The 25,813-nt window shown below is 39.0% G+C and overlaps 1 protein-coding gene across 1 annotated transcript in view; it reads right to left on the reverse strand.

Moving 5' to 3' along the window:
• drd2b (dopamine receptor D2b) overlaps window positions 1-15,028 on the reverse strand; it is a 74,165-nt gene extending 59,137 nt beyond the window's left edge. The window contains exon 1 of the mRNA XM_048190045.1: window positions 14,646-15,028. The gene's annotated coding sequence lies outside the window, so the exon portion shown is untranslated. The remainder of the gene's footprint in view (window positions 1-14,645) is intronic.
• Window positions 15,029-25,813: the final 10,785 nt, after the last annotated feature.

Consider the following 25,813-nt stretch of genomic DNA (forward strand, 5'->3'; position numbering starts at 1 on the left):
GCTCTGGCTTTGCCCCACTGACGCCCCTGCTCTGTCTGATCTCATTAGTTAGCCGGGGTGCAAGCAGAAGTAAGAGAGAGAGAATGAGAGGAGAAGAGCGATGGGGAGAAGACAGGATAGGCAAGGTTAAGAAAGGAGTGATGGGTAGAATAAAGGAGAAAAAAGAAAATATTAGAGAAGATAATTGCTCTCTAATACATCAGTATCTTTCACACAGTTAGACTCCCATTCCAATAAATTATATATATATAATAAAAATAAATTTAAATAAATTTATTTATTATATAATTATTAAAAAATAATTTAATAACTATTTAATTATTTATTTTTATTTAAACAAGATGTTCTTCATCAACACTGGGCATTTAGGTTTTTAGGTCAGGGTTTTGTTGTTGTTGTTGTTGTTTTGATACAGTAAGTGACAATTTTAAATTCACAACACAATTCAGCACAAAAATGTATTTGAAAAATAATATATTGTGTGTGTGTGTGTGTGTGTGTGTGTGTGTGTGTGTGTGTGTGTGTGAGTGTGTGTGTGTTTGCTGAGTTTATTATATATATGATAGTTGGCTTCTGACATTCCTGGTGGATGATTCACAAAATACATCATCAGAAGGCCTGATTAATTACTTTTATAAAGCATGGATTTACAAACAGAGCAAGCCCATCAAGTAATGTGACACCAACAAGCATCACACTTTATATATTTAACCAAGAGGCAATTTTCCCTTCAAAAGCTAGACAGGTAATTTAGCACAAATATATTCAGGCAGCCAATTCACTGACAATGCCTGCTTCACAGGAGGAGCAGTAAATTTTCCCAGCCTTAAATTAGAAATACTCAAGGGAAGCATAAACAACTAATCTTCAATTGTAAATTGGGTGTAGATTTACATGCTAGAAATCATAACCATCCAATAATATAACAACTTCATTCAACCGAGACATTCAGCAGACAATGTTTAATTTTCTCTCTACAGTAAAAGCCATTCAAACTGTTTCTCGGAACAAGGTGGGAAGCTGTCAGGAAAAGATATATCTCTAAAGCAACTCCTTCCTTTCTTCCTTCCTTCCTTCCTTCCTTCCTTCCTTCCTTCCTTCCTTCCTTCCTTCCTTCCTTCCTTCCTTCATTCCTTCATTCATTCTTTTTATAAAACCTGAACTATTTTGCCAATGCCATATATAAGTATAAATTGCTGTAGTTCTCAGGTGAATTTTATTTTTTTAAATATAAATGAGGCTTTAATATGGTTAAAATGCTGATCTGGTGACACTTTACAATACTGTCATTAATGAGTAACTAAACGGGAACAAATGAGTAACGCAATATTAACATTGCAGATGTCATTACTAGTTACCATGATCTTCACTTTAGAATGAATTTTACATTATGCATTATTCAGATTATTTATGAACCTATACATAGTAGTTCTTAGTCCTTCGCAGTGTCTTGTTAGTTAATAGCAGTTACTGGAATGTTAATATTGTGTTACACATTTGTTCCTGTGTAGCTATTCGTTAACAATGGAACAGTATTTTAAAGTGTTAATGCTGATAATTTCTCTAAATAATATTCTATCAACTTTTAAATCAACCAGCTGTTTTTTTTTTTTTTTTTTTTTTTTTTAAAAAACCTTAAACCTATCCCTATCTGGATTCAAATCTAATTTTAGATCCAAAATTCAACCTCAGAGGAGAGCACAGCATTTTCTGATGCATTTAAGCCACTTACAGAGCATTCAAGTTTCATTCTATGTGATCTGGGAGTCGAAGTCATGACCTTGTTGCTGGTAGTGCTATGCTCCATTTGTACAGCTACAGGAAGCCCTTAAAAAGGTTCACAACAACATATGTATACAGCTCACCCTCAGGCTGCTCTTTTTTATGGAAGCTTGTTTCTGCCACTGAATTTAAAAAAAGAATGTAATTTCGACTTTTATCTCACAATTCTGACTTTCTTTTTCTGAGAATTTAATGATATAAACCCACAATTGCGAGTTATAGTCAGAATTGCGTGATATAAACTCGCAATTGCATGTTATAAAGTATAGATATAAACTTGAGATATAAACTTGCATACATTTTCATATGACTTGTGTGCTATTTTCAGGTCTTCTGAATTCATATGATAGCTTTGTGTGAGGAACAGATTGAGTATCTTAAAAATAAATCAACAAATTAAAAAAAAAAAAAAATAGACAGTCCTTTTAAAATAAAAATGTTCCTCTAATCTTGATTGGTGTAAACTTCAGTTTTTAGCACCACAAGTAGACACTTCACATAGAAAATGCAGCAATATGTACCTACAGCAATATATTTTTAGTCATTAATAGTGAATCTTTAGTATATAAGAGCAAGCTGTATGAAATGTATCACCTTGTCTGACACACAACCTTTTTTACCTCAACAAGAACCCTTATATGGAAGGTCACCGAACAGATTAACCTTGACTCTGGACATTTCATAGTGCCTTAAGTTATATCGGTGTTGACACTGTCAGGTTCTATATCACTGATATCTTGTAATATGCACTGGGTCTACCTCAAGATTCAGCATTATAGTATCAAAGTACAAAGCTCTGGTTAGAGCGTTTGAATTATTCAGTGTCTTTTGTGAATTCAAACCTGTCTTTTGGTCTCCTAAGCAAAGCAAAGTATCCCACTGACTTCCGTTGTATAGACTAAATATAGAAGAGAAGTCAAAGGGAACCAAAACTGTTTGGTTTTCTATAAGGTTATATATGAATGGGGACTATCAGTACTGCAAAATCAAAATCAATAAGTAATTTTCTTAATCTTTGAGTATAAAAACCTTACAAATTCTGTGTAGTAAGAAGAGTGTTTCTAAAAACCAACTGACAGCACCTGTATGTCCTAGGTGGATTAAATTACCAGCCCATTCAATATTTAAGGCTCTTGACTGACAGACTTTTCCATTGAAATGACAAGGCTTTGCAAAATTCACCGTATCGAGATACAGAGAAAGGATAATTCTGCAGGTGCTAAACCTTGATGAAGGATAGGGAAGGATGGTTTTTCCAGTGTTTAGCTTATACACTTTGTACTTCAAACACACAACACAGAGGTCTGTGCACGAATATATGAATACACTATAAATCTCCACGTACAAAAAAAGAAACATACATATGGATGCAGTACAGCTTCCAGACAAAGCATGCAGACTTCAAAAATAACCTAGACAATGAGAAAAAGTAGGAGCAGATTTACATTTTGAGAGAAAGATACAATAAATTGCAGACTTACCACTAGTAATATATGATGAGACATACTACAAGAGTAATGGATATTGAAAATGGGTCCTTTCAACCTATTGAAAAAAAAAAAAAACACCTGCTTCTCCATCAAATCATACCTTTGGGCATTTGTACAAGTATGGCTGCATTCATACTACCAGATGGCTAAATTATAGAATTCATCCTATAGACATATTCTGAATGTCTCCTTTTGCTGCTACAGTTGAACATGGAGCTGTAGCTGAACATAAAATGAAGCACAGTGACCTGTGTGTAAAGGTGGGAATCTTAACATTTAACCACAAACAGTCAGTTTGATTCAATATAAGAGACGTCACCCTTGCTGACCCTGCACGTTACACAGACATAATGACTCTCCAGTTCTTTGCTTTCATGTGATCTTGAGGTGAATTGTTTTCCAAAATGGCTGAGAAATTGCCAGATGCACCCCAGCAACCTCGACACAGAAGGTTAATGTAAATGGCTTTTTCATTGAACAAGCTGTTGAAAGTATGAGATTATAATAATTGTAATTATGCCATGATATTTACATGCAAATATATATTACAAGGGCTTTAATTATTCTTTAGCTAAACTAAAGAATAATTCAATCTCTACTTAATCAGTCATATACCAAACTGCATTTATATAACTGTACAATTGGCCTTCTAAACTTAAGATTGCAAGTGTAATCTAAAAAAATAATGTCAGCTAGATATACAGGGACCATCAGTACTGAAAAATCAAAATCAATGAGCAATTTTCTTAATCTCTGAAATTAAAAACTTCCATTTAATACTCTATGAGCAGCAAAGTGTTTCTGAGAAAGAAAAAAAAAAGAAAAAAAAAAAGAAAAACACTGTGACCATATCATTTCCCCTGAATGTCCTAGCTGGATTAAGTTACTAGCACAGAAAATACAGTGCTTTGCTGGATTCACTCCAGCAGCCTTGATGTAGAGGTTAATATAAAAAAAACAAATTCACTGAACAAGCTATTGAAAGCATGAAATTATGAGAAAGGTCATTATGCAGTAATAATATTTTGCATTTAAAAAAAAAAAAAAAAAAAAAAAAAACCTCAGCGCGGAACTATCAATTTTTGTGCAGAAATGTAATGCAATATGAAAGTTTTAAAAATGCACCCTTATAAAATCCCTCAATCCCTCAATTTTAAAGAAACATTTGTGGTTTGACACAAAAACGTCTCGGTTACGTATGTAACCTTAGTTGCCTGAATAGGGAACAAGACGCTGCGTCAGAACGCTGCGGGAACGCCGCTGTCTAGTTTGTGTAGCTCATAGAACCACACAAATGTATGCGGTGAGGACCAGCCTGCCGCATCACAAACATCTTGGAAACTCCCGACAATAACGCTTTAGGAGCGACCATACTCCTAGTCGAGTGAGCTTGTGCAGCCAAAGGTGAAGGCTGACCAGCCGACTCATAAGCAAGTGCAATGGCCTCGACCACCCACTTGTTCATCCCCTGATTAGATGCAGGGTAACCTTTCTAGGTGACCCAAAACAAATGAACAGCTGTTCTGACTTTCTCCACAGGGCAGCTCTGTGGACATAAGCATATAATGCCCTAAAAGGGCAGAGCAGATTCAGTTTCTCCTGGTCTGACGTCCGGAAGGGAGGAGGACAGAAGGCCTGCAGTATGATGGGTCTTACAGTATTAGTAAGAACCTTAGGAACATAACTTGGCCTAGGGTAAAGAAAAGCCTTTACCATACCAGGTGCAAATTCCAGGCACGAGGAAGATACCGAGAGGGCTTGGATGTCTCCAGTTCTCTTGAGAGACGAAACAGCCAGCAAAAGATGGTCATTAAAGTGAGAAACTTCTCAGGAACTTCTTCAATCGGCTTGAAGGGAGCCATAGAAAGTCCTTTCAAAACAACGGACAAATCCCAGGCCGGCACCCTCATACGAACTGCAGGTCAATGTCTCAAAGTGCCACAAAGGAAACAAGTAATAAGAGGGTGTCTGCCCAAAGACACACCACCCAAAGGAGCGTTGTAAGCAGCTAAGGCCGCCACGTAAACCTTTATTGTGGAGGGGGATAACCCCGTACAAAATCTTTCCAGCAGAAAGTCTAGCACTGCACCCACAGGGCAGTTAACTGGAACCCACTGGTGATTTCCACACCATGAAGTGAACAATCTCCACTTCAAGGCATAGAGTTTCCTCGTGGAGGGAGCTCTGGAGTGGAGGATGGTCTCAATAACCTCAGTTGAGAGACCTGAACCTATGAGCTGGGCCCCCCCAGAGGCCAAGCCCACAGTTTCCACAACTCTGGGCGAGGGTGAAGGATCAACCCCTTTGCCTGAGAGAGAAGGTCCGTCCTGATCAGAATCTCCATCGGAGAGCCGTCTAGAAGGGATATTAGGTCAGAGAACCATACTCTCGGGCCGGCCAGAACAGGGCTATTAGCGACAGGCAGACCCCGTCCCTGCAAACTTTCTTCAGAACTCCCGGGAGCAGAGTAATCAGGGGAAAAGCATACAGACGTAGCCTTGGCCACGACTGTACCATGGCCTCCAGCCCCAGAGGTGCTGAGTTTGTCATGGAGAACCATAATGGACAGTGAGTCGTCTCTCGAGACGCAAAAAGATCCACATCAGCTCGACCGAAGTTCTCCCATAGGAGCTCCACCACCTCGGGGTGAAGTCTCTACTCACCGGGCCTCGGCACCTGTCTCGACAGGATGTCTGCTCCCTGATTGAGGTACCCTGGGATATAAACTGCCTTGATTGAGTGCAGTTTCTCCTGGGTCCACAGGAGGATCTGATGAGCCAATTTGTATAATGGGCGCAACCTCAGGCCCCCCTGATGGTTTATAGATGAAACAACCAATGTGTTGTCGGAATGAACAAGTACATGATGGTCTCTGAGGTCTGGGAGGATGTGTTTCAGAGCCTGAAACACTGCCAGCACCAAGTGAGATGCTGGTCCTGCCACAGACCCTGAGCAGAGCTAACGACCACTCATGATCGCTCCCCAGCCTGTGAGGTAAGCATCCGTCGTTAGCGTGGCGCAATGACCAAGAGTTCCTAACAAAGGTCCCTGGGAAAGAAACCAAGGTTTTTCCATATGACTAAGGCACAAAGGCATCGCCCCGTGACTTTGACCATACGGAACGGATTCCCCCACAGAGAGAACCCCTTGGTTTTAAGCCACCACTGTAATGGTCTCATGTTCAGCAGGCCAAAAGTGATCACGTTGGACGCTGCTACCATAAGACCCAACAGTCTGAAACTGTTGACAGTGAGTGACTGGCCTAGCTTCATCTCTGTCACGGCTGAGAGAATTGATGTTGCACGGGCAGGCGACAGAAGAGCCTGCATTGGTATCGAATCGCATACTATGCCCAGATAAGTGGTTCTCCGTGCTGGAGAAAGAACACTTTTCTTGCATTCAGCCTCAACCCCAACTTCCTCATGTGTGCGAGAACAACATTTTGATGTTGAACCGCCATCTGCTGTGAATGAGCTAAGATCAACCGATGTAGTTTAGAATGCGAATGCCCCACATATGCATGGGGCATCAAAGCCACGTCTACACACTTCATGAAAGTGCGGGGTGACAAAGCTAGGCCAAAAGGAAGAACTCGATATTGGCACACTTCACCCCCGAAAGGGGACCTCAGAAACTTCCTGTATTGTGGGAGGATGGACATGTGGAAGTATTCGTCCTTTAGATCTATCGTGACAAACCAGTCCTCGGACCTGATTTGTGACACGATCTGTTTGCTACAGTGCAGATCTAAGAATGGACGCGACCCCCATCCTTTTTTGGAACAATGAAGTACAGGGTGTGAAACCCTGACTACCTGCTGGGAGGAGGAACCATTTCTATAGCCTCCATTCATAGTAGAGTCTCTACTTTTTGTGCCATAACCAGAGTCTGCTCGGGGCCCACCACAGAGGGCAGGACCCTGCTGAATCAGGGCGGATGACTGAATGGCGTACCCCTTTTCTAATATCTGCAGGACCCACAGAGATACCCTCGGGTGACTCACGGGGACTCCCTGCGGCCTGGCATTGCGGCGAGTTTGGCAGGGCGCCCCCCTGAGGGCACCGAAGGAAGATGGTCACTGTGTAATTCGGTGAACGCCGTCTGTCTTTGGAGGGGACAGCCCTCAGCTTTTGTACTTTGAGCAGTCAGCACAGTGCCCTGAAGCGGTGCACCGGTAGGGAACGACTGGCTTGACTGCAGTGAAACTCTCCTCAGAGAGCACGAGTCACCCTCGGACCCTCTGCGCCCCGGCATTGCGGCAGGGTTGGCAGAGCGCCCCCCTGAGGGCACCGAAGGAAGACGGGCACCATATAGTGAGGTGGAAACCATCTCCCCTCGAAGGGGTCCACCTTTAGAAGCCTGACACCACAGACGTCAGGGCTTCTTTGCCAAAGCCTACTTAGAGATAATAACAGTCCTCAGATTAATTTTACCCTTTGAAGGCTTCAGCTGCTAGCTTTGCCCCGATCCCCCAAGAGGGAGTACGGGTAGTGATGCTCATCTTAGAAAGGACATGAAGCACTCGGCATGTGACCTTACCATAAACATGGATTTTAGAAAGGGCACGAAGCACTTGGCACGTGCCCTTACCATAAACATGGATTTAGAAAAGTACATTTAGTTATATCATCAATATTTGTAAGTTTTCAAAGTCAGATAGATATTTGATTTAATTTCTCAAAAATTGAATACCGCAAATAAACAATCAGACATGTATATCACAGTCTGAATGTTCCTAATAGAATCTAAAACAAAAAAATCTTAAAATCATGGCTTTCAAACACAAATGGTTTGCCTCTGCATTATAAGTAAATTGCGGATCCATAATCTATGCATTGCCTCAGCAACGCGAGATCCGAGCCATAGATTATTTATTCCAGATCCATAATCTACGTGCTGCCTCGGCATCGTGAGATCCGAGCCATAGTTTCTTTATTGCAGACCCATAATCTACGCACTGCCTCGGTAAACGCGAGTCCAAGACTTTCCTCCCTCCAGAGGAAAGTCAACGGGTGTGGGGCTATAAAATGTCCGACAGTGCATTCTTACACGTTGGGACATTTTATGAATGAACACTGTCAGCCCACACGAGAGCTGACGTGCATGTCCCTCTCCCAAACAAACAATTCTTTAATCACGTGTATCACCACTCGTAATGTAGCGAGGGCAGGGAGGGACACATGATTCAAATGTCTGTTTGCTCACCATTGTAATACTGTCTGAAATATATATGCTTGTGACAAACAACAATAAATAGACAGAGACAATTTCACACATAGTGCTTGCTGAAGGCACAGAAGCTGAATGTGTTTGTCCTCGGGTAAGCTTTATAGTTTCCTGGTCAGTAACGTCACCCACCTATGACGTACCATCACTCTATTGGACTGATTTCATATGTGCTTCATGACGCAATCACGCAGAGGCGTTCCCGGAGTGTTCCAACTCAGCTCGAGTTCCCTTGAAAGGGAACTCATCACTCTCTCACACTCTCTCTCTCTCTTAATGATATATTATTTTTCATTATATTTGAACATAAATGATAATTCACTTTTAAGGTTGTGTAATTTAACTTTTATACTTTGGTCAAAAATTATTACACTGGCATTTAAGAATAAATAAATAAATAAATAAACAAACCCAAAGGCTAGAGTCTGAGTGCTCCACCCTCAGGTAATCAAAGGTTTAATGGAACAAAGGCAGTGCTTCTCCACATAATCTGAATTAAATAAACACACAGAGCAACATTTGTTAGATAACATCATTGTAACTATCGCCGTGTGTCAAACCCACATTATTCCAGTGTTCCAGTTCTGTCTGTACCAGCACTCACTCATTCTGAAACAACCATTAGGGAAACTGTGGAAACGTCTGCTTCTTGGAGAGCAGCAGCGGAGAAGCACCATAACAAGCCTCAGATGAGCTCATTAGGATTGTGTGCCCATGCTGTATCCTAACAACCATGTCTTGAGCAGCCCCTGCCTGTTTCCCATATAGGAGGGTGTCTCCAAGCCTCAAGGGTCAAGCAAGAGCTCTCCTGCCATGGCAGTATGGGAAGCGGCATGAAACGGATGATGATGATGTGGGGCTGGAATACCCCTGATGGCTTCCTGGCCAGTGTTTTAGGGAGACTGTAATATAACAGTTGGCTGACACTAAAGCAACCTGATATATTGAAGATAGTTTTAGACAATTTTGTACAGCATGTTAAATCATCAAGGCGAATAGCAGCTTTTATTCATCCAGGGCAGCCAGTGTGTAAAGTTCATCCATATTAAAAACATGAGGACTGATGATGATGAATGCGTCCTAAGGCAATTAGCTACATGCCATTAACATGTAACAGATGTGACGCATTAATCAAGTCTTTAGTGGACACATATGTATGAAGCATTTTTCTTTTGTGTGTCAAGTTAGTTAGTTAAAGGTCATAGTCAAATGTGATCAGTGCTTTCCCTAATGACTTACCAGAAGACCAAACAACTTTATGTAATGCACCGCAAAAAAGTGGTAACCTACATTTGTTACTTTTTTAAAAGATCTATGTCTACCTGATTTAACCCATATAATGTTTTGGTGGTATAAATAAATGTTTTTGGGTTGATTTGGCACATATTTTTGATTTGAATAAAACATTTTTTTTAAATCTCAATGACACTATAAAATGTGAAAAAAAAGTTTTTACTCAACATGAGGGTGAGTAAATAACAGAATTTTTTGACCCATAGACATACATTTTTTTTCCCCAAAAATGAAAATTAATTTTCTCTCATGCCGTTTTAAAAATCGCAAAAAAAATCAACACGTTTGAGCTTGTTTACCATATGTGTGCCCGATTTTACAGACAATGCTTGAATCTAGTCCCAGACTAAAATGCATGTTTGAGCTGTCATAACTGAAAGCAACTTGCACTGACATATCTTAAAATATTGTTTTGTGTCAAGATGCACAGCAGTAATGCTTTTTTTATTTCCCTAAGGCTACTTAAATGTCCTAATTTAACTAAGGCTACTAATGGTTTAATCTCTTTCTGTGAAACCAGGGCTTGATGTGCCATATGAATGTGCCTAAGCCTAAACCTGTTAAATCATTTAAAGTGATCATGTTTCTTCAAAACACTTACATTAAATCACTCAAATCATATGGATTACTTTTACATTGTCTTTATGTATATTTAGAGCCCGAGCACCGATGGTGCGAAGACCCTATTGTAATTTCTCAGCCAATTATTCTTTTTCTCCAAAATGAACTGCATTTTTGAGGGCTTAAACATGCTCGAAAACTCATGAAACTTTGCACACACAGAAGTGGTGAGAAGTGGTCAGAAGTGGTGAAAATTTACATCCGATATGGGTTTCAGAATTAGGTGTGGCAAAATGGCTCGATAGTGCCACCAAAATTTCAATAAAGCATCCTTTGCACTACATTTCACGTACAGGTATGAAATTCAGTGATATATCAGGAAGTGAGATATTTTGAGTTCTCCATGCAAAATTTTTTGCAGTTTTTGCCATTTTGCCATAATTTCCAGATGTTGTACTTTAACAAACTCCTCATAGATAAACATCATATTTGGTCAGTCTAATCTAAAGGCCTTTGCTACATTAAATTGCAAAAATCTTGACTTTTCGCTGAAGGGCGTGTCTGTGGCGGCCTGACAAAATTCGAGGTTTCGTCATGAAACAGGAAGTTGTTGTAACTCTGGAATACAATGTTCGATCTGCCCCAAACTTCACATGTTTGATAAGAGTCCTGGCCTAAAGACATCTACATGGTAATATTAAGTTACAGTCACAGTGCCACCTGTAGGCAACAGGAAATGACATGTTTTACACTGTGATTAACTCCTTATAGAGATTTAATCAGATCAACATCATATGTTGTCAGTCTAAACTTGAGGCCTTAGCGATGTTAAATTGCGAAGATCTTGAGTTTTTGTTGAACAGCGTATCCGTGGCTGCCTGGCAATTTTTTTGATGTTTCGCCATGAAAGAGGAAGCTGTTACAAACAGGAAGTTGTTGTAACTCAGGCATACAAAGTCCGATCTGCCCCAAACTTCACAACTTTGATAATAGCCCTGGCCTGAAGACATCTACATGGCAATATTCAGTAATAGTCAAAGCACCACTTGTTGGCAGCAGGAAGTGTGGTACGTCAAAATGACTTTGCCATATTTCTCCTGTATTTACTCGCTTACATGCATGTCGCCCACTATTCGCTGTTTTCCTAAGGTCACCGGGTGGCGGTGGCCCTTTCATCGCTGCTTGCAGCTTTAATTTCATTTGTGTTCCGAAGGTGATCAGAAGTCTTATGGGTTTCGAATGACAAAAGGGTGAGTAAATGATGAAAGTATTTAAATTTTTTGAGTGAACTAACCCTTTAAAGGTATAGTTAATCCAAAATGCCCATTAAATATGAATATTATTTGTTGTTATTATTTATGAATATATTCTGTTTTATTGCCATGGTGTTTTGGTTTCCCTGTTGGCCTGTCTGCTTGTCTGTGCTCCTTGTAAGTTTCTATAGTTAGTCAATAGTTTTACAGCTGTTTCTAGTTCTGTTAAAGAGTGATCACTCCGTTCCGTGCCCGGGCGCGGTTTGTTTAGCTGTCCCTGGCCCGTTTGGAAGAGGTGGGCCAGAGCACGGTTCGGTTGGGCTCAAGCGCTTTTCGCATGCAGTGTGAGCGCTAATCGTGCCAGAGCAAGGAACAGCTACTACTTTTGTGTGCGCTACTGTCATCATTACGACGGCAAACATCTTTATTACTACTCTGATACTACACTTATCAATTCATGTAATTAATTTGAGTGCATTTGGGTTTATAACGGGTCTGCTTCTCACCTTATTGATGAACAGGATTTGTAATTTCATCCAAAATTTCATCCAATGCAACTGTGCATCCAAGACCTGGACTCTGAGGAAGTTTTTTCCGTTAATGTGCATCATAGTTTTAGGTTTAAAATGATTGTAAAACGTCTGAACGACTCTCCAGCTGGGCCTGCACTTGCTGAAGCATGCACATTTTAGAGACAGTATTTATTTGAGTTTGCCTATGGTTATGATCCATAACATTAGTCATGCTCTAAAGCCCTTTATGCCTCTGCCCTATCCTCTAAATTAAGCAGAATCACATAGTGGGCAGCAAGGTAAACAGAAAGCTAGAAATGTCATGAAAGATTTTGTCTGAGTCAAAAATGAATACATTAAATTTTGTCTTCCTATGAGTTAGATGTCATGTCCTGGATTACATAGAGGTATAAAGGCATAGTCTTGCCCACTGTGACATTTGTTATATTTTCATTATAGTACTTAAATAGCAACCTGTTGTGAATTGTACAGTTGTAACAATTAAAATCACGGTGGTGAAATTTCCGAGACACCAATTTCAGGGACGCCTTGTGTTCTGCATTAATAATGCCTATTCTACCATCTGCTACCAAATATATTTAGAGCATAATGTGCTGCACTTCCAAAGAAAGAACATAAAATGAGAGATGTTTATTTGATTGCCACTTTTAAAATCAGATAAATCCATGGGTGTATTTTCTGTGCACAAAAAACAAATACTAAATTTTGCAGTCAGAGCCCACCATCTGGAATGGAGATACACAGTATGGAAAACCGCCTCTGGTATTTGTTGCTATATCTTTAATTCTAGCTGAAACTTGCATCAGTGCCAGAAAGATTTTTGATCAGTTTAACTAACTGTCACAGATTAATACGGTTCATTACCCGTTTTTCTTGTTCTCAACGGTTTAAAATGTTCTTGTTGAAAGCTGTTGTGAAACACTGCCCCCTGGTCTACAAGCTCCTAAAAACAGGCTCTGTTAAATAACAAAAGGGCAGTCTGTGGTGTCTGCCTCTTCCTCCATGGAAATGTCAAGAAAATGCTCTCAGGGCCACACCTCTTCACGCAAGAAGCCCCAGGGGGAGAAAGTCTCCCACAGACATTTTCAGTCACTTTCCTTTTTCCATATAAAAGTATTTCTCATGTGCTTTGAGCTTAATGGCATTCTTTGAATTCTTCAATAGGCTACATGGTCATTCTAACCGAGAGATCAATTTTTGTAGCGGAGACAGACAATTCTTTTCATCATATTTTCTTCCTCATGTCAAACTGAGTCAATTTCACACATTCCACTCTTGCAGAGATGAATATTAAAACCAGCAGGTACTACAGATTACTACTATGCACTCCATGAACACATGAACACTACCATACTGACTGAATGTGAGTGATTTAGCACAGCTTATTCTTGGCAGCCGATGGACTCACTTTGCCAACTGTCTAAGATTAGGCAGCTTGGTAGATCTCAGAATATGTCTGTGGGTAATCTATAACGATAATTAAGAAGAAGTGATTATGTAATTGTAAATCAATAAACAGCAGACTTCAGAATGTGTCTTTTTTCCCCCTGGAAAACCTCTTGGAAAAATGCCAGGGTTCACATAAGCTGCTCTTTACCTCCCTGTTTATTAAACAACATTTAATCTGTGCTCTACTCACACATCTATTTAGTCAATACCCAAGTTATGTGCAACATACACTGTATGAAGAATGTTCATAATTTTAATGGAAAAACAATTAAAAATGCTAACATTAAAACCAGTTAATAGGTTATATTTGTAAGTTACTTTAACATACAGTGAAAATTGATTTAACAGACAATTAATGCAATTTTACTTAAAGAATTGTTTTTTTTTGTTTTGTTTTTGTTTTTGTTTTTTAAGTACAAACTGCCTTATAAATTCATGTGGAAAATATGTACATTCAAAAGGCAATACATACAGCCTAGGTTTAAAGCATTGTTAAAATTGTGTTTAAGTGAAAAAAGCAAAATAATTTAATAATTTTGATAATATTAATAATATTCATATTTAAATATTTATATTTATTCTTATTGTTGTTTTTATGTACATTTCAGTATTCACATTACATTTTATGAGGTTTAGTTATTCTATATTGCATTATTTTAATGCTATTATGGTAGGCAAACCTACAATATAATATTGTGAACTGCTTAGCAGTATATTTTAAGACACATAGATTTTAGTAGATTGTGTAGGTTTGTATATTATTATTTTAATAAATGATATATATGGTTATGAACTGTAAAATATACAGGCAACAAATGCTATCCAATAATACCTGAATTTCTGGCAACCACAGCTGTTTTATTCCCCGTAAATGTGACATTAGTGCACAATTGCTGAAGTAATGGGGGGGGGGGGGGGGGGGGGGGTAAATCTATACTGACTAATGTTTGTACAGGCTGAGAAGCAATGACAAACTAAAAATGTAATTAATCTTACTGATCATTTCAGTCAAACACTATAAATAAATCCAATAGTTTTGTGTAAAACATGCACCTCACCTTCAAGCCATAGGATATTAGGAATGAGCTCTGTTCTTCTGTCCGTTTATATCCACAACTTCTTGATGTTTAACATCTTTTCCCCGCATAGTGTAAAACTGTCCATACTCGTTTATGCCAGATCGTTCAGTGTTCTCGAACTATTGACGATGCTAAAGAATTTTACTTGACTGAATAAAACGTGATTGTCTCTCTGGTACTGGCCAAAAGGCATTAGATTTCTAGTTGTATGCCTCACTTTAAATGCCAGTTTTAAATAGTTAGATTGAGTGCTTGCTGTCAGCAGAAGAGCGCGAATGCCGGGAGCAGCGCCGCTTGTTCAATGTTCTCAGATCTAGCAGCAGTGAGCGCGTGGCAGGTAGGAGGCGGAGTTGACTGATCTCAACACAAGCGCGTGTTGAAATGCCTAGAGGATCCAATGACGGATGAACACTACGATACAAACCCAGTTCCAGAACAAAATACTGTCTAAAGTACAGTGACCCCCTCCAAATTGTTTGGACACCTAAAATAGGCTACACTGGGAAAAAATGCAAGAATGTCATTGCATTAGGCAAATATCAATGCATGAGACACTTATTATAATAGCATAAGCACACTTTTCTAACAAAACATATTGCATAAAGATAGATTTTAAATACTAAAACAAAGGCAAAATGTATTTGGTGCCAGACAGTAGGCTAGTGAATCACATTCATTGTTAAAGTGTTAGTTAAGCCGAAAATTACATTTCTTTCATTAAGTACTCGCCCTCATGTCGTGAGCTTCTGTGTTCTACGTCAGAATGCAGAATCTGTATTGGCTGGCTGGCTCCTGCGTCAGGGGTGCACGTGAACAGCGTTGGCCAATAATGAGTGTTCTGCACTGTGTTCACTGCGTAAACTGCATAGGAGACTGACAGGGTAGAGGGAAAATAGTTGAATAAGCCCAAAGTGTCCCACTAGCGGGGTTTTAAAAATGACCATCAGGGGGTGCCAAAAAGGCTACCTTGGTTCCAAATGCTGTAACTTTTGATTTCTTTATGCGATCACCACAAAATTTGATCCAGATACAGCTCATATATAGAAGAACATCAACAAAAAAGAATGATCCCGTTACCTTATTGCCTACATGAAATATTCCATTTTAAATTAGAAAGACGTAAATGTTCTTTTTTTTTTTTTTTTTTTTTCATTTATTTGCAGTTTCTCAGCATGAGAATGTCCAAATAAAAAAAAGTATCATTTCACACGATACCAACCTTTTGTCTCTCCTTGCTACAGTTTTGAAGTTACGAGTCTTTACTTTTTTGTATGTCAGAAAAAAAAAAAAAAAAAAAAAAAACTCTAAAAATACCCTCTGGGCTTAAGGCTTTAAAGTTGTTATTTTTGTTTTGTTTTTGCGCACAAAAAGTATTCTCGTTGCTAATAACATTAAGGTTGAACCACTGTAGTAAAGTTGACTATCTTGTTGACTACTAATTTCGTTGCTTTCTATGGGAGACCTCTTGGATTTCATCAAAAATATCTTAATTTGTGTTCCGAAGATGAACAAAGGTCTTGCAGGTTTGGAATGACATTAGAGTGAGTAATTAATGACATAAATTTTATTTTTGTGTGAAATAACCATTTAATGTGTTGAACTAGCCTGCTTTGGTGGTTACAATGCTTCATATATCCACCTGGGCACTATTTGGTTAAAAGTCACTGCAAAAAAAGATAGCATAGTCCACTGGTTAATCTGTCACTCCACTGTGAGAACCAGCAATTGTTACTTTAAAGAGATATTTTTACCTGATTTATCACATATAATGCAGTATAAATTCACATGGCTGGTGGCAGGGTGGCTCAGTGGTAGCACTGTCACCTCACAGCAAAAACATCCCTGGTTTGACCCCCGACTGAGCCAGGAGTCCTTTCTATGTGGAGTTTGCATGTTCTCCCCCATGTCACCGTGGTGCTCCGGTTTCCCCTAGGAGCCCCGGCTGTGCCAGGAGTCCTTTCTGTGTGGAATTTGCATGTTCTCCCTGTGTCAGCGTGGTACTTCCCCCACTGTCTAAAGACATGCAGGTTAGGTGGACTGGATATGCCAAATTGTGGTAGGAGTGAGTGTGAATGTGTCCCAGCACTCTCATTGCTGGGTTGTGTCAGGAAGGGCATCTGGCGTAAAACCTGTGCCAAATCAAATGTGTGTGTGTGTGTGAAGCAGACCCTGCAAATATGCGCGAATGACACTAGGAAGATGGATGGTGGCATAAATTAATATATTTAGGTTGATTTAGCGATATCACATAATTTTTTTGACTTGAATAAAATCAGTTACCATTTTTAGGTTGCATTTTTTCAATGTAGAAGAAGTCTGTAGTAGGGTTGTGGGGGGAAATACTGTCTAAAATTACATGGAGATATACCATGTGTGTCCAATTCTGTTGAAGCCTCACTCTAACTCTTTTCAAGTGACTTTCAAGATGTGAATCTTCACTATGGGTATCTTGGCAGATTATTGCTGTATTACCTACAGTACACATTATTGCCATCATCTGTCTTTTTGCAAAACTACCTACCTTTAGAACAATTTCCTACCCTTGACCCACATAATTGCTTTGCTTTAAGGGACTATGAATCAGTCCTCAGAGTCAGCAGAACGCCCCCATGAGATGTGTCAATACCTTCCATACCCTGCACACAAAAAATTGTGATTCATCATGTTGTGGTGTAGCTATCAATGGACATGGCAAGGTACCTTGAAGGGGGAGTGCTGGAGACAATACTGTAAACACAGCCCTGCATCTCCTGTCACAAATATGCACTGGTGTTTATATCACAACAGGAGAGCACACTTTGCATTCATGGAATGTGTTATCGTGTAGGATGATTGCTTATTACATTTTGATTGTATTCATCCACAGCATGTCCGGAATGTAATCAGGGCCCATGCAGTGTTCCCATCCCATGCAAAATTCATACTATGCGGGCATTGTGTATCCAAGCCTTGTAGTTTCCCCTGGCACACTCTATGGATCACTGAAATTGATGTTCTTTGTTCTTAAAGTTCCCCATTATGCCCTTTTTAAGGTTCCTAATATTGTTGTGGGAGTCTCCTACAACAGGTTTATATACAAGCTCAAAAACACTTTAGTTTTCTCATAATATACATTTAATTTCACCTCAATTCTCAATGATTCGTAAATGATTTGTTTGAAGCAGTTTGAAGAATCAGTTTCTAAACCCCTCCTTGGGCAATTGTATACAATGTATGGACAGAAAAGACGGCATTGATTTTACCGTATCAATTCGAGCCTGAGTCCAATGATGAAATGTCTGAAGTAGTCGATCAGCCCGAAACTGATTCTCAATCACGACTGGAGCAGGACGGTTCTCTATGGTATGTGTCACCTTAGTTTGCGTTATTTATAAGACGTGATAGCAGCGTCACTGTTATACTTTAGGTGCTGTATCAGAATGCCAAGCGAAGCTGAAAACCTCTAAACATAAGATAAACATTTAGACCAGATGTGTACCAGACATAACTATTAACAAAGAAAAATGGCTATATCACTGTTTGACATTACAATGGGTGTTTACATAGAGAATACTTCAACTAGTTAGCGTGCACTCGAGTGGACAGTGCGCACATCTTAACTTCCTATTAAAATACAGATAGAGCTCCATACTACTGTAATAATAAAATACTGGACAATGTTGGACCCACATCTGAATTGCAGAACCACACGTGAGTTAGCCGGTTAGCAGGAGACATACAGACTAGGGTGTACGTTACACAACATAACATACAAAACTACGAATTTTGAATGATCGATAGAAAATATAAACATCAAATATTACAGGTTGAGATTCAGAGGAGCAAGCTGGTCCAAAAAAACTGTGCATTGATCCATATTTTAAGACCAAGCGGTTTGTGAACCCTGCATTGAACCAAAGACTGGTTGAACTCCCCTTGGTTTGAAAAACAGTCGTCAGTAAAATGACGGGAACACAACAAAAGATTGTCCTGCTGTGGTATTGTTGAAAAAAAAAAAAAAATCCCCTGGTGTCTGCGCGCCCAATAAGTAGGCCGGCAATATGCTAATGTTTCGTTTTGACGTCACAATGAAACGGCTTGGGATTCGTTTTATAATCGACTTGCTTAATATTTTTGAGAGACAATAACTTTTTATACGGTGCACTTTCAAAAAATCCATAATGGGGCACTTTAATATCTAACCTTTATCAGACAGAATACCATTCAGTGTCACATACTGTAAATCTTTCAGACTTTTTTTTTTTTTACTGTAAATAAGTTGATTAAATGCATCGGCTGCTTTCATGATTTCTTGCTCTACTTAACACCTACTTTTTTCCCATTTGTGTTATCGCCTTTGGCTTGCTGACTGGGGGTTTGTAAAGCACTATTCCTTTAATACAATATGTATTGTAAAAACAAATGTTCAAATATTGGATTGAATTGAATTAATTATAAAATTTTAGTTGCTACTTAAATTTTCAGTAGCAGGCTACATTTTACAGAAGATTATACTGAGACTCTGGCAAACATATCAAAAGTACAAAGAAACCACTATAATAACATTCACAGTGTGACATCTATGATATTCACGTCACAAAACACAAGCTTCAGGGTCAAACTTCTCTAGTAACAGTTTGACACAGCTAGAGTATTGGCTTGAGTGGACATCCTTTCGCCATTTCCTCTTTCTCTAGCACTGGAAAATCCCCAGAGTGCAATTTTGTGTGGATAAAAAAATAGCTTCAAAAATTAACCTTGTACCGGATCAAATTAAAAGATAAATGAGACTCCTGTCAGATGCTAAAACTGTTCAAGGTTGTTCTCCATCAAGAGAAGGAAACAAGTTCATGGTAATTTGGGATGATTCAATGTCATTTAATGCGTCACTCGAATTTAGAGACTGTTAATGCTTCTAACAGGACACCATGTTCTGCATCTTCACATCTGGACTTGCCCTTGCTTAAGACTGTCCTAAAGAGGTTAAATAGATGAGAAACATATATCTCTCTTTTTGAATACTGCTTATACAAGTAAGTAGCACAAGCAATTCTAAATGTTGAATTCTTTCTCTCATCTCAACATGTAAAGTTAATTGGAATTTTTTTTAAATTGTGAGATTTTCCCTTAAATGTTGGGATCAAATAGTTTTATAGTTTCAGAACATTTGGAATATAGCACAAACAATAGGAAAAAGAAGGAAAAAAGACAAAGCTACAAACTAAATGGTAAAATGAAACACAAAGACCCAAAAACATAATCCCAGTGTTTAAAGGGTGGCTCATGATGCCACAAGGAATAACAAAGAGTAATAAAAAAGGGAGAAGGCCATGTATAGAAGTAGAGAGAGGAAAGACAGACCATAGCCATGAAGTGGAGATCATTTAGTCTAGAAGTTACTAGTAATCCTGAAGACATTGATTAGCTGGTTCAGGTGTGTTTAATTAGGATTGGAGCTAAACTCTGAGGTATAGTGACCCTCCACAAGCAAGTTTAGAGATTCCTGTTGTAAGTAAACTAACCCAACATGTATAGTTGTTTTTAAATACTTGTAATTTATGCATATATGTTGAGTATTTTTGTGACTTTATAAGCGCATAATCATTTCCCAGTGGGGGCAGATATACATTAACCCACCATCCATGCCATGAATAATATCACATAACTGGCTTTGCCTCACTGACCACCTTGGATGTTTGGCTGATTAACCCATCCATGTGGACTATGCCCTTCAACTGTTACACACAGGCAGAGGATGCTAATGCGAATGAGCTAGTGCATAATGGTAGTTTGAACCTGAAGTCGAAGACAAATAATCACAGTCTTAGAACTGTACCTTGTTACAACTGTGTCTACCTTACCTTTGTAGTGGTTTTTGGAACTCAAACTTCACTTCCATTTAATGGAATAGAGCAGCTTGGACCTTCTGCTAAACTTCTCCCTTTGTGTTCAGTGGCAGAATAAAGTAATACAGGTTTGGAAGGGCATGAGTGTGAATGAATAATGACAGAGTTTAAATTTCGGGGTGAACTACCCCTTGAAAGTTTGGTCATGCAAGAACTCATACTATTCAGCACCATGGACAGTACTCATGCAAAGTAGTCAATAACGCAAATGCAAACAAAAGACTCCTATTATTTAAAAGGGTAAGATTAAGTCTCCAAATGATATTAACATATAAATCAGAAAATAAGCACTTAAAGTAATTTGCATGTTAAATCTTTTTTAATGCAACACCTGCAGCTAGCTCTTGTGTAAAAGAAATACACTTTAGCATTCAAAAAGAGCACTTAATATGGATATAATATACTTTAAAATATATATATATATATATATATATATATATATATATATATATACGTAACTGTGAACTGAATGGTATTGGACACTTAATTGCATATTATTTGAAAATAAGTTAAATAATGTATTATAGATTAAATTTATATTAAATTAAATTAACTGAACATAAGAGGGCTTTTTTTCACCCACTGATGTAGGACTTAAGTACATCTTTACATGTATTTTCATTATTATTTCAGTTGTCTTTGAAATACTGTTAAAGTATATTGCTGAATTTACTAACAAGCATTTATGGCAAACTATATAAAGACATTTCTATTGAAACTTGTCTATATAATATCATGCATTTATTACAAAGAATATCTTCGTAATTACACATTTGTAATGATAAAGTTGCAATTTAAACTTTTAAAATATACTAACTTTAAACAGTTTTTAAAATGTATTTGTAAGATTTGAAGTACAATACAAGCACACGTTCAATACAACTAAGCATACTTGTAATGTTTTCGTCGTGCCCCACAACCTTTTGTCCATCTGAATGGCTCCAATGTGACATGTCATTTGTACTTTGTCCCTGACTTCAGCCAATACAAAACATATGCTGAAAGATGAGATACTCATGTCAATTTGTCCTTGACCTCAACCAATATAAAACATGTTGAAATATGAGATACTCATGTCAAACAGGGTGATGTCTGACAGGCTTTGAGGAAATATATGGGCCAAGATGTTTTTGTCTTCATTGTGACTGACAGATCAACACTGAAAGGTGAACATGTCAAAATGCTGAAGGGGCTTTTTAAAACAAAGAAATGGACAAAAGAATTTAAACTAATTGTAATGAATGATCCTCTGAACTGTTTTAAAGCTGTTGATATAGGTGATTTTTTAAAATTAATTTATGTAAAGTGTCCCTATTATGCTTTTTTGAATATTACCTTTCATGCTATGTTTCATGTAGCTGTCTATGAATGTAAACAATCTGCAAATTTGTGAAGTGCACGATAAATAAAGTTATTGTCTCTCAACAGAAAGAATCGACTCTTAACAGCCTAAACGAGACATGTCAAGAAGACACTGTTTTCTGCTCTGCAAAAGCAATTCACTTTGTATACAGGTCCAAAGGGTGAGGATGTGAAGAGTCAGTGGTTAAAATTACCACAGCGATACAACAGCAGTATAACTTTTTGAGGATTGCTTCTCAAATCTCAGTGTGGTCTAAATGGGATTTACAAAATGCCATTAAGGGCCCACTGAAGTGCTTTGAAATGTGCAGCATTATTCAGTGTGTTGATGTAATTTCCACTGAACAGGAAGACAGGGCGGGACATATCAAATAGCTCCTCCCCTTTTTAAAAATAGCCAATAGTGTTTAATTTATATCAAAGCTCGGCCAGAGCCATGGATAAAGCTGCAGTTTCCTCCTAATCTCCTCTATATCACTTTAAAATAGCATTCTGTGCAGAATTCAAATGGGTCCGATACATTTTCTGGTATGCGCCGACTCGCACATATCTGCTCTGTGCTATCATGTCTCTGGACCGGAGCAGACTGTGTGCGTGCTGCGGCGGTTCAATTGACACTAATGTGAAACCAGACTTCATTTGTCTCAATGAAAAGCATATTTACACTGTCTGAATCGTTTCATATGCCCTATATAATGTACTAGATAATGCCCTAAACATATGCCCTAAATAATGTACCAGTTATCAATGTAAAGCTGCTTTGACACAATCTACATTGTAAAAAGCACTATATAAATAAAGGTGACTTGACTTGACTTGACTTCTATGTGCCATTCACCATGTAGAAAGTAGTAAATGAGTGAACAAGTGTTCAAGTTTTTAGCCACAGTATTTATAATGTATGGGGCAAGACCCTTTAGATTCTAGAGAGCATTTAATTGGACAGAGCTAACGAGAAGTGCAGGGTGATGTCATCAAAATCGTTGATCGGTATTGGCGGAAGTAATATACTGCAAGTTTTGAATGCTTATTTCTTCTAAATTCATTGTTTTGAAGCACAATAGTTTATAGAACCTTATATATAGCTTATCAGAATCTCAACCTGTAAGTATGATTAATTCGGGTGTTTGTAGTTTTGTGTTTTATATTGTGTAGGTCTCCGGCTAACTCACATTATTACTCTCTTATTGAAACACTTCTACAAATCAGCTGTGGGCCCACTATTACCTAAAAATATCACTGAGAAACATACTGCTCATGTCGTCCTTGCAATGGAGGCTCGGGTTGAATAACTAGTTCTTCCAATGTTTCATCATTGGACATGCACTCGGATTTGTATAGTAAAATTGATGACATCTTTACTGTCTTTACAGTGTGTACAATCGCTGAGCTTTAGGAAGCCTCCGGAGCTTAAGTTCAGTTATGGTAATGGGGTTTCATTTCCGATTGGCGCTGTAAGTGGTAGACCAATCACAATCACTGAAAAAAATGTTTCCCTTTTGAAAGGGAACTTGCGCTGCATCGAAACGCTAGAGGAACGCCTCCACATGAACCGCTGTCTGAAACACTTATCAGATCACAGCAATATCATATTGACCGGCGACAACCCATGACATCATAATGGTGCAACCCGAAAGTATATAAGGGTATCCTCAGGTCCAGTGCCGAGTGCTTTTCCAGCCGAGCAGGAGATGGCTGAGGAGGATAGAGAGGGTGAGTTTACTGAATCCTCTCAGTCACCCTGCCCCACGTATGCTGAGCTGTTGAAGATTATGGAATGCGCTTCCAGCAGATTACAGTTGCTATGGCAGCACGTTAGAAGTGAGACCGTACACTGTAAAAAAGAAAAAAAAAAAATTCTCTCTGGCCATAATCCTACAGGTTCTGTGAGCCTACCATTCCTTCCTGACCTTATACTGATGTTGAGGGGACATGGAAGAACCCATATTCTGCAAAAAGAAAAATGCCCTTTCAGGCTTGAAAGGATGGTAGACCTCACGTTTTCCATGGTGGTAGGTCACCACCCTGTGGCCACAGGTTGAACTGTTTTAGGTCTTTGCTACTATTTAAATATTAAAGTATTTTCTTTGTAGACCACTTGTGGTCCTTGTGTAGAGTTTGTGGAAGGAATATGGGCATGTGTCGATGCCACTGATTGATGAGAGGGTTTGCTAACCATCTAATTTTCTGGGCGGACATCGACACTGAAAGCGCAGACTCTGCCATCTAAGCCCCTTAAAGTGACATCTCACTTAAATGACAGGGCATACGTGGCAGCAGGTCAGGCTGGTGCTGCTCTGCACATGATGGCTCTGTTGCAGGCATACCAGGCTGACCTGCTGAGGGACTTAGACCAAGGTACATACCGCTGAGTCCTCATCCAGACAGACTGGACCTGTCCCGTCCCAGCCCGAGGGCCACTGACAGAGCCAGAACGATTGGTGTAGAGGCAGAATAGGTAGCGACTAGGGTTGTAGGCCGCTTGATAGACCTCCCCAGTGCAGTTGTCTCCTGGGTGGTATTAGGCCCCTTTCACTTTGTGAATAGAATGCTTTTTGCTGTGGCCCCACATTTCAGAAGCTAGTCTCTGTTCGGCCCATACTAGGCTCTCTCTTAAGCCCCCTGAACTAACGTTCAAGTGTTGAGTTGATTGTGGGTCAGTGGTGTAAAGTACTTGAGTAAATGTACTTCGTTACTGTACTTAAGTATTTTTTTGGCTACTTTGTACTTGTACTGAGTATCAAAAACATAAGGAACTTTTACTCTCTACTCAACTACATTTTTGATTGAATATACATACTCTTTACTCCACTACATTTGAACTGACACTTACCATTACTCATTACATTGTGATTGTGCACAACAAGTCGGCAACTTTATCTGCCGTGGATTATTTCTTGGGCAGAAGAGGCGATATTGCCATCTGCAGGGTATTGAAGGTACTGGATTCTATTTGCCTATATGCGCTAAATGAGGCTACTCCTACTCGTGAACGTGAATTAGCAGCTTGCCGAATGCCAGGTGTTTCACATAAATTAGCGACATTGCTGCAGCCACTGATGAAGCCGAAGCCGAAGTCAGCGCATCATGCAGTGCCAGCACTGACGACCATCCCTGGCCTTATTTGAAAGAAATGTTTTCATTTGCCGGTGTACAGAATGACTCTTACAGGATGCAGTGTCTACTTTGTTTGTCACAAACCACAAAAATAAGTTCTTTTAAGAATTCATTGTCAAATTTGATGAAACACATTGAGGTAAGAGCCTATTTAAAGGTGCCATAGAATTTAAAATTGAATTTACCTTGGCACAGTTGAATAACAAGAGTTCAGTACATGGAAATGACATACAGTGAGTCTCAAACACCATTGTTTCCTCCTTCTTATGTAAATCTCATTTGTTTAAAAGACCTCTGAAGAACAGGCGAATCTCAACATAACTCCGACTGTTACGTAACAGTCGGGATCATTAATATGTACGCCCCCAATATTTGCATATGCCAGCTCATGTTCAAGGCATTAGACAAGGGCAGGATGTCTGGATGTGCACAGCAGAATCATCAGACTAGGTAAGCAAGCAAGGACAATAGCGAAAAATTGCAGATGGAGCAATAATAACTGACATGATCCATGATAACATGATTTTTTTAGTGATATTTGTAATTGTCTTTCTAAATGTTTCGTTAGCATGTTGCTAATGTACTCACATGATCCGAAGCATGCATGCAGCATGCATGATGAACATTTTGTAAAGATTCATTTTGAGGGTTATTGTCATGATCACCATCTGTTCCTGTCAGTTCCCGGACTTCATTTCCCATAATCCTCCCTGCCAGTCACATGCATACACTCCACTCCAATCATCATCTGCCACATACACCTGAAGCTTGTTATCTGGACTA

Source organism: Megalobrama amblycephala, linkage group LG4 (genome assembly GCF_018812025.1).
Source record: "Megalobrama amblycephala isolate DHTTF-2021 linkage group LG4, ASM1881202v1, whole genome shotgun sequence".
NCBI lineage: Eukaryota > Metazoa > Chordata > Actinopteri > Cypriniformes > Xenocyprididae > Megalobrama > Megalobrama amblycephala.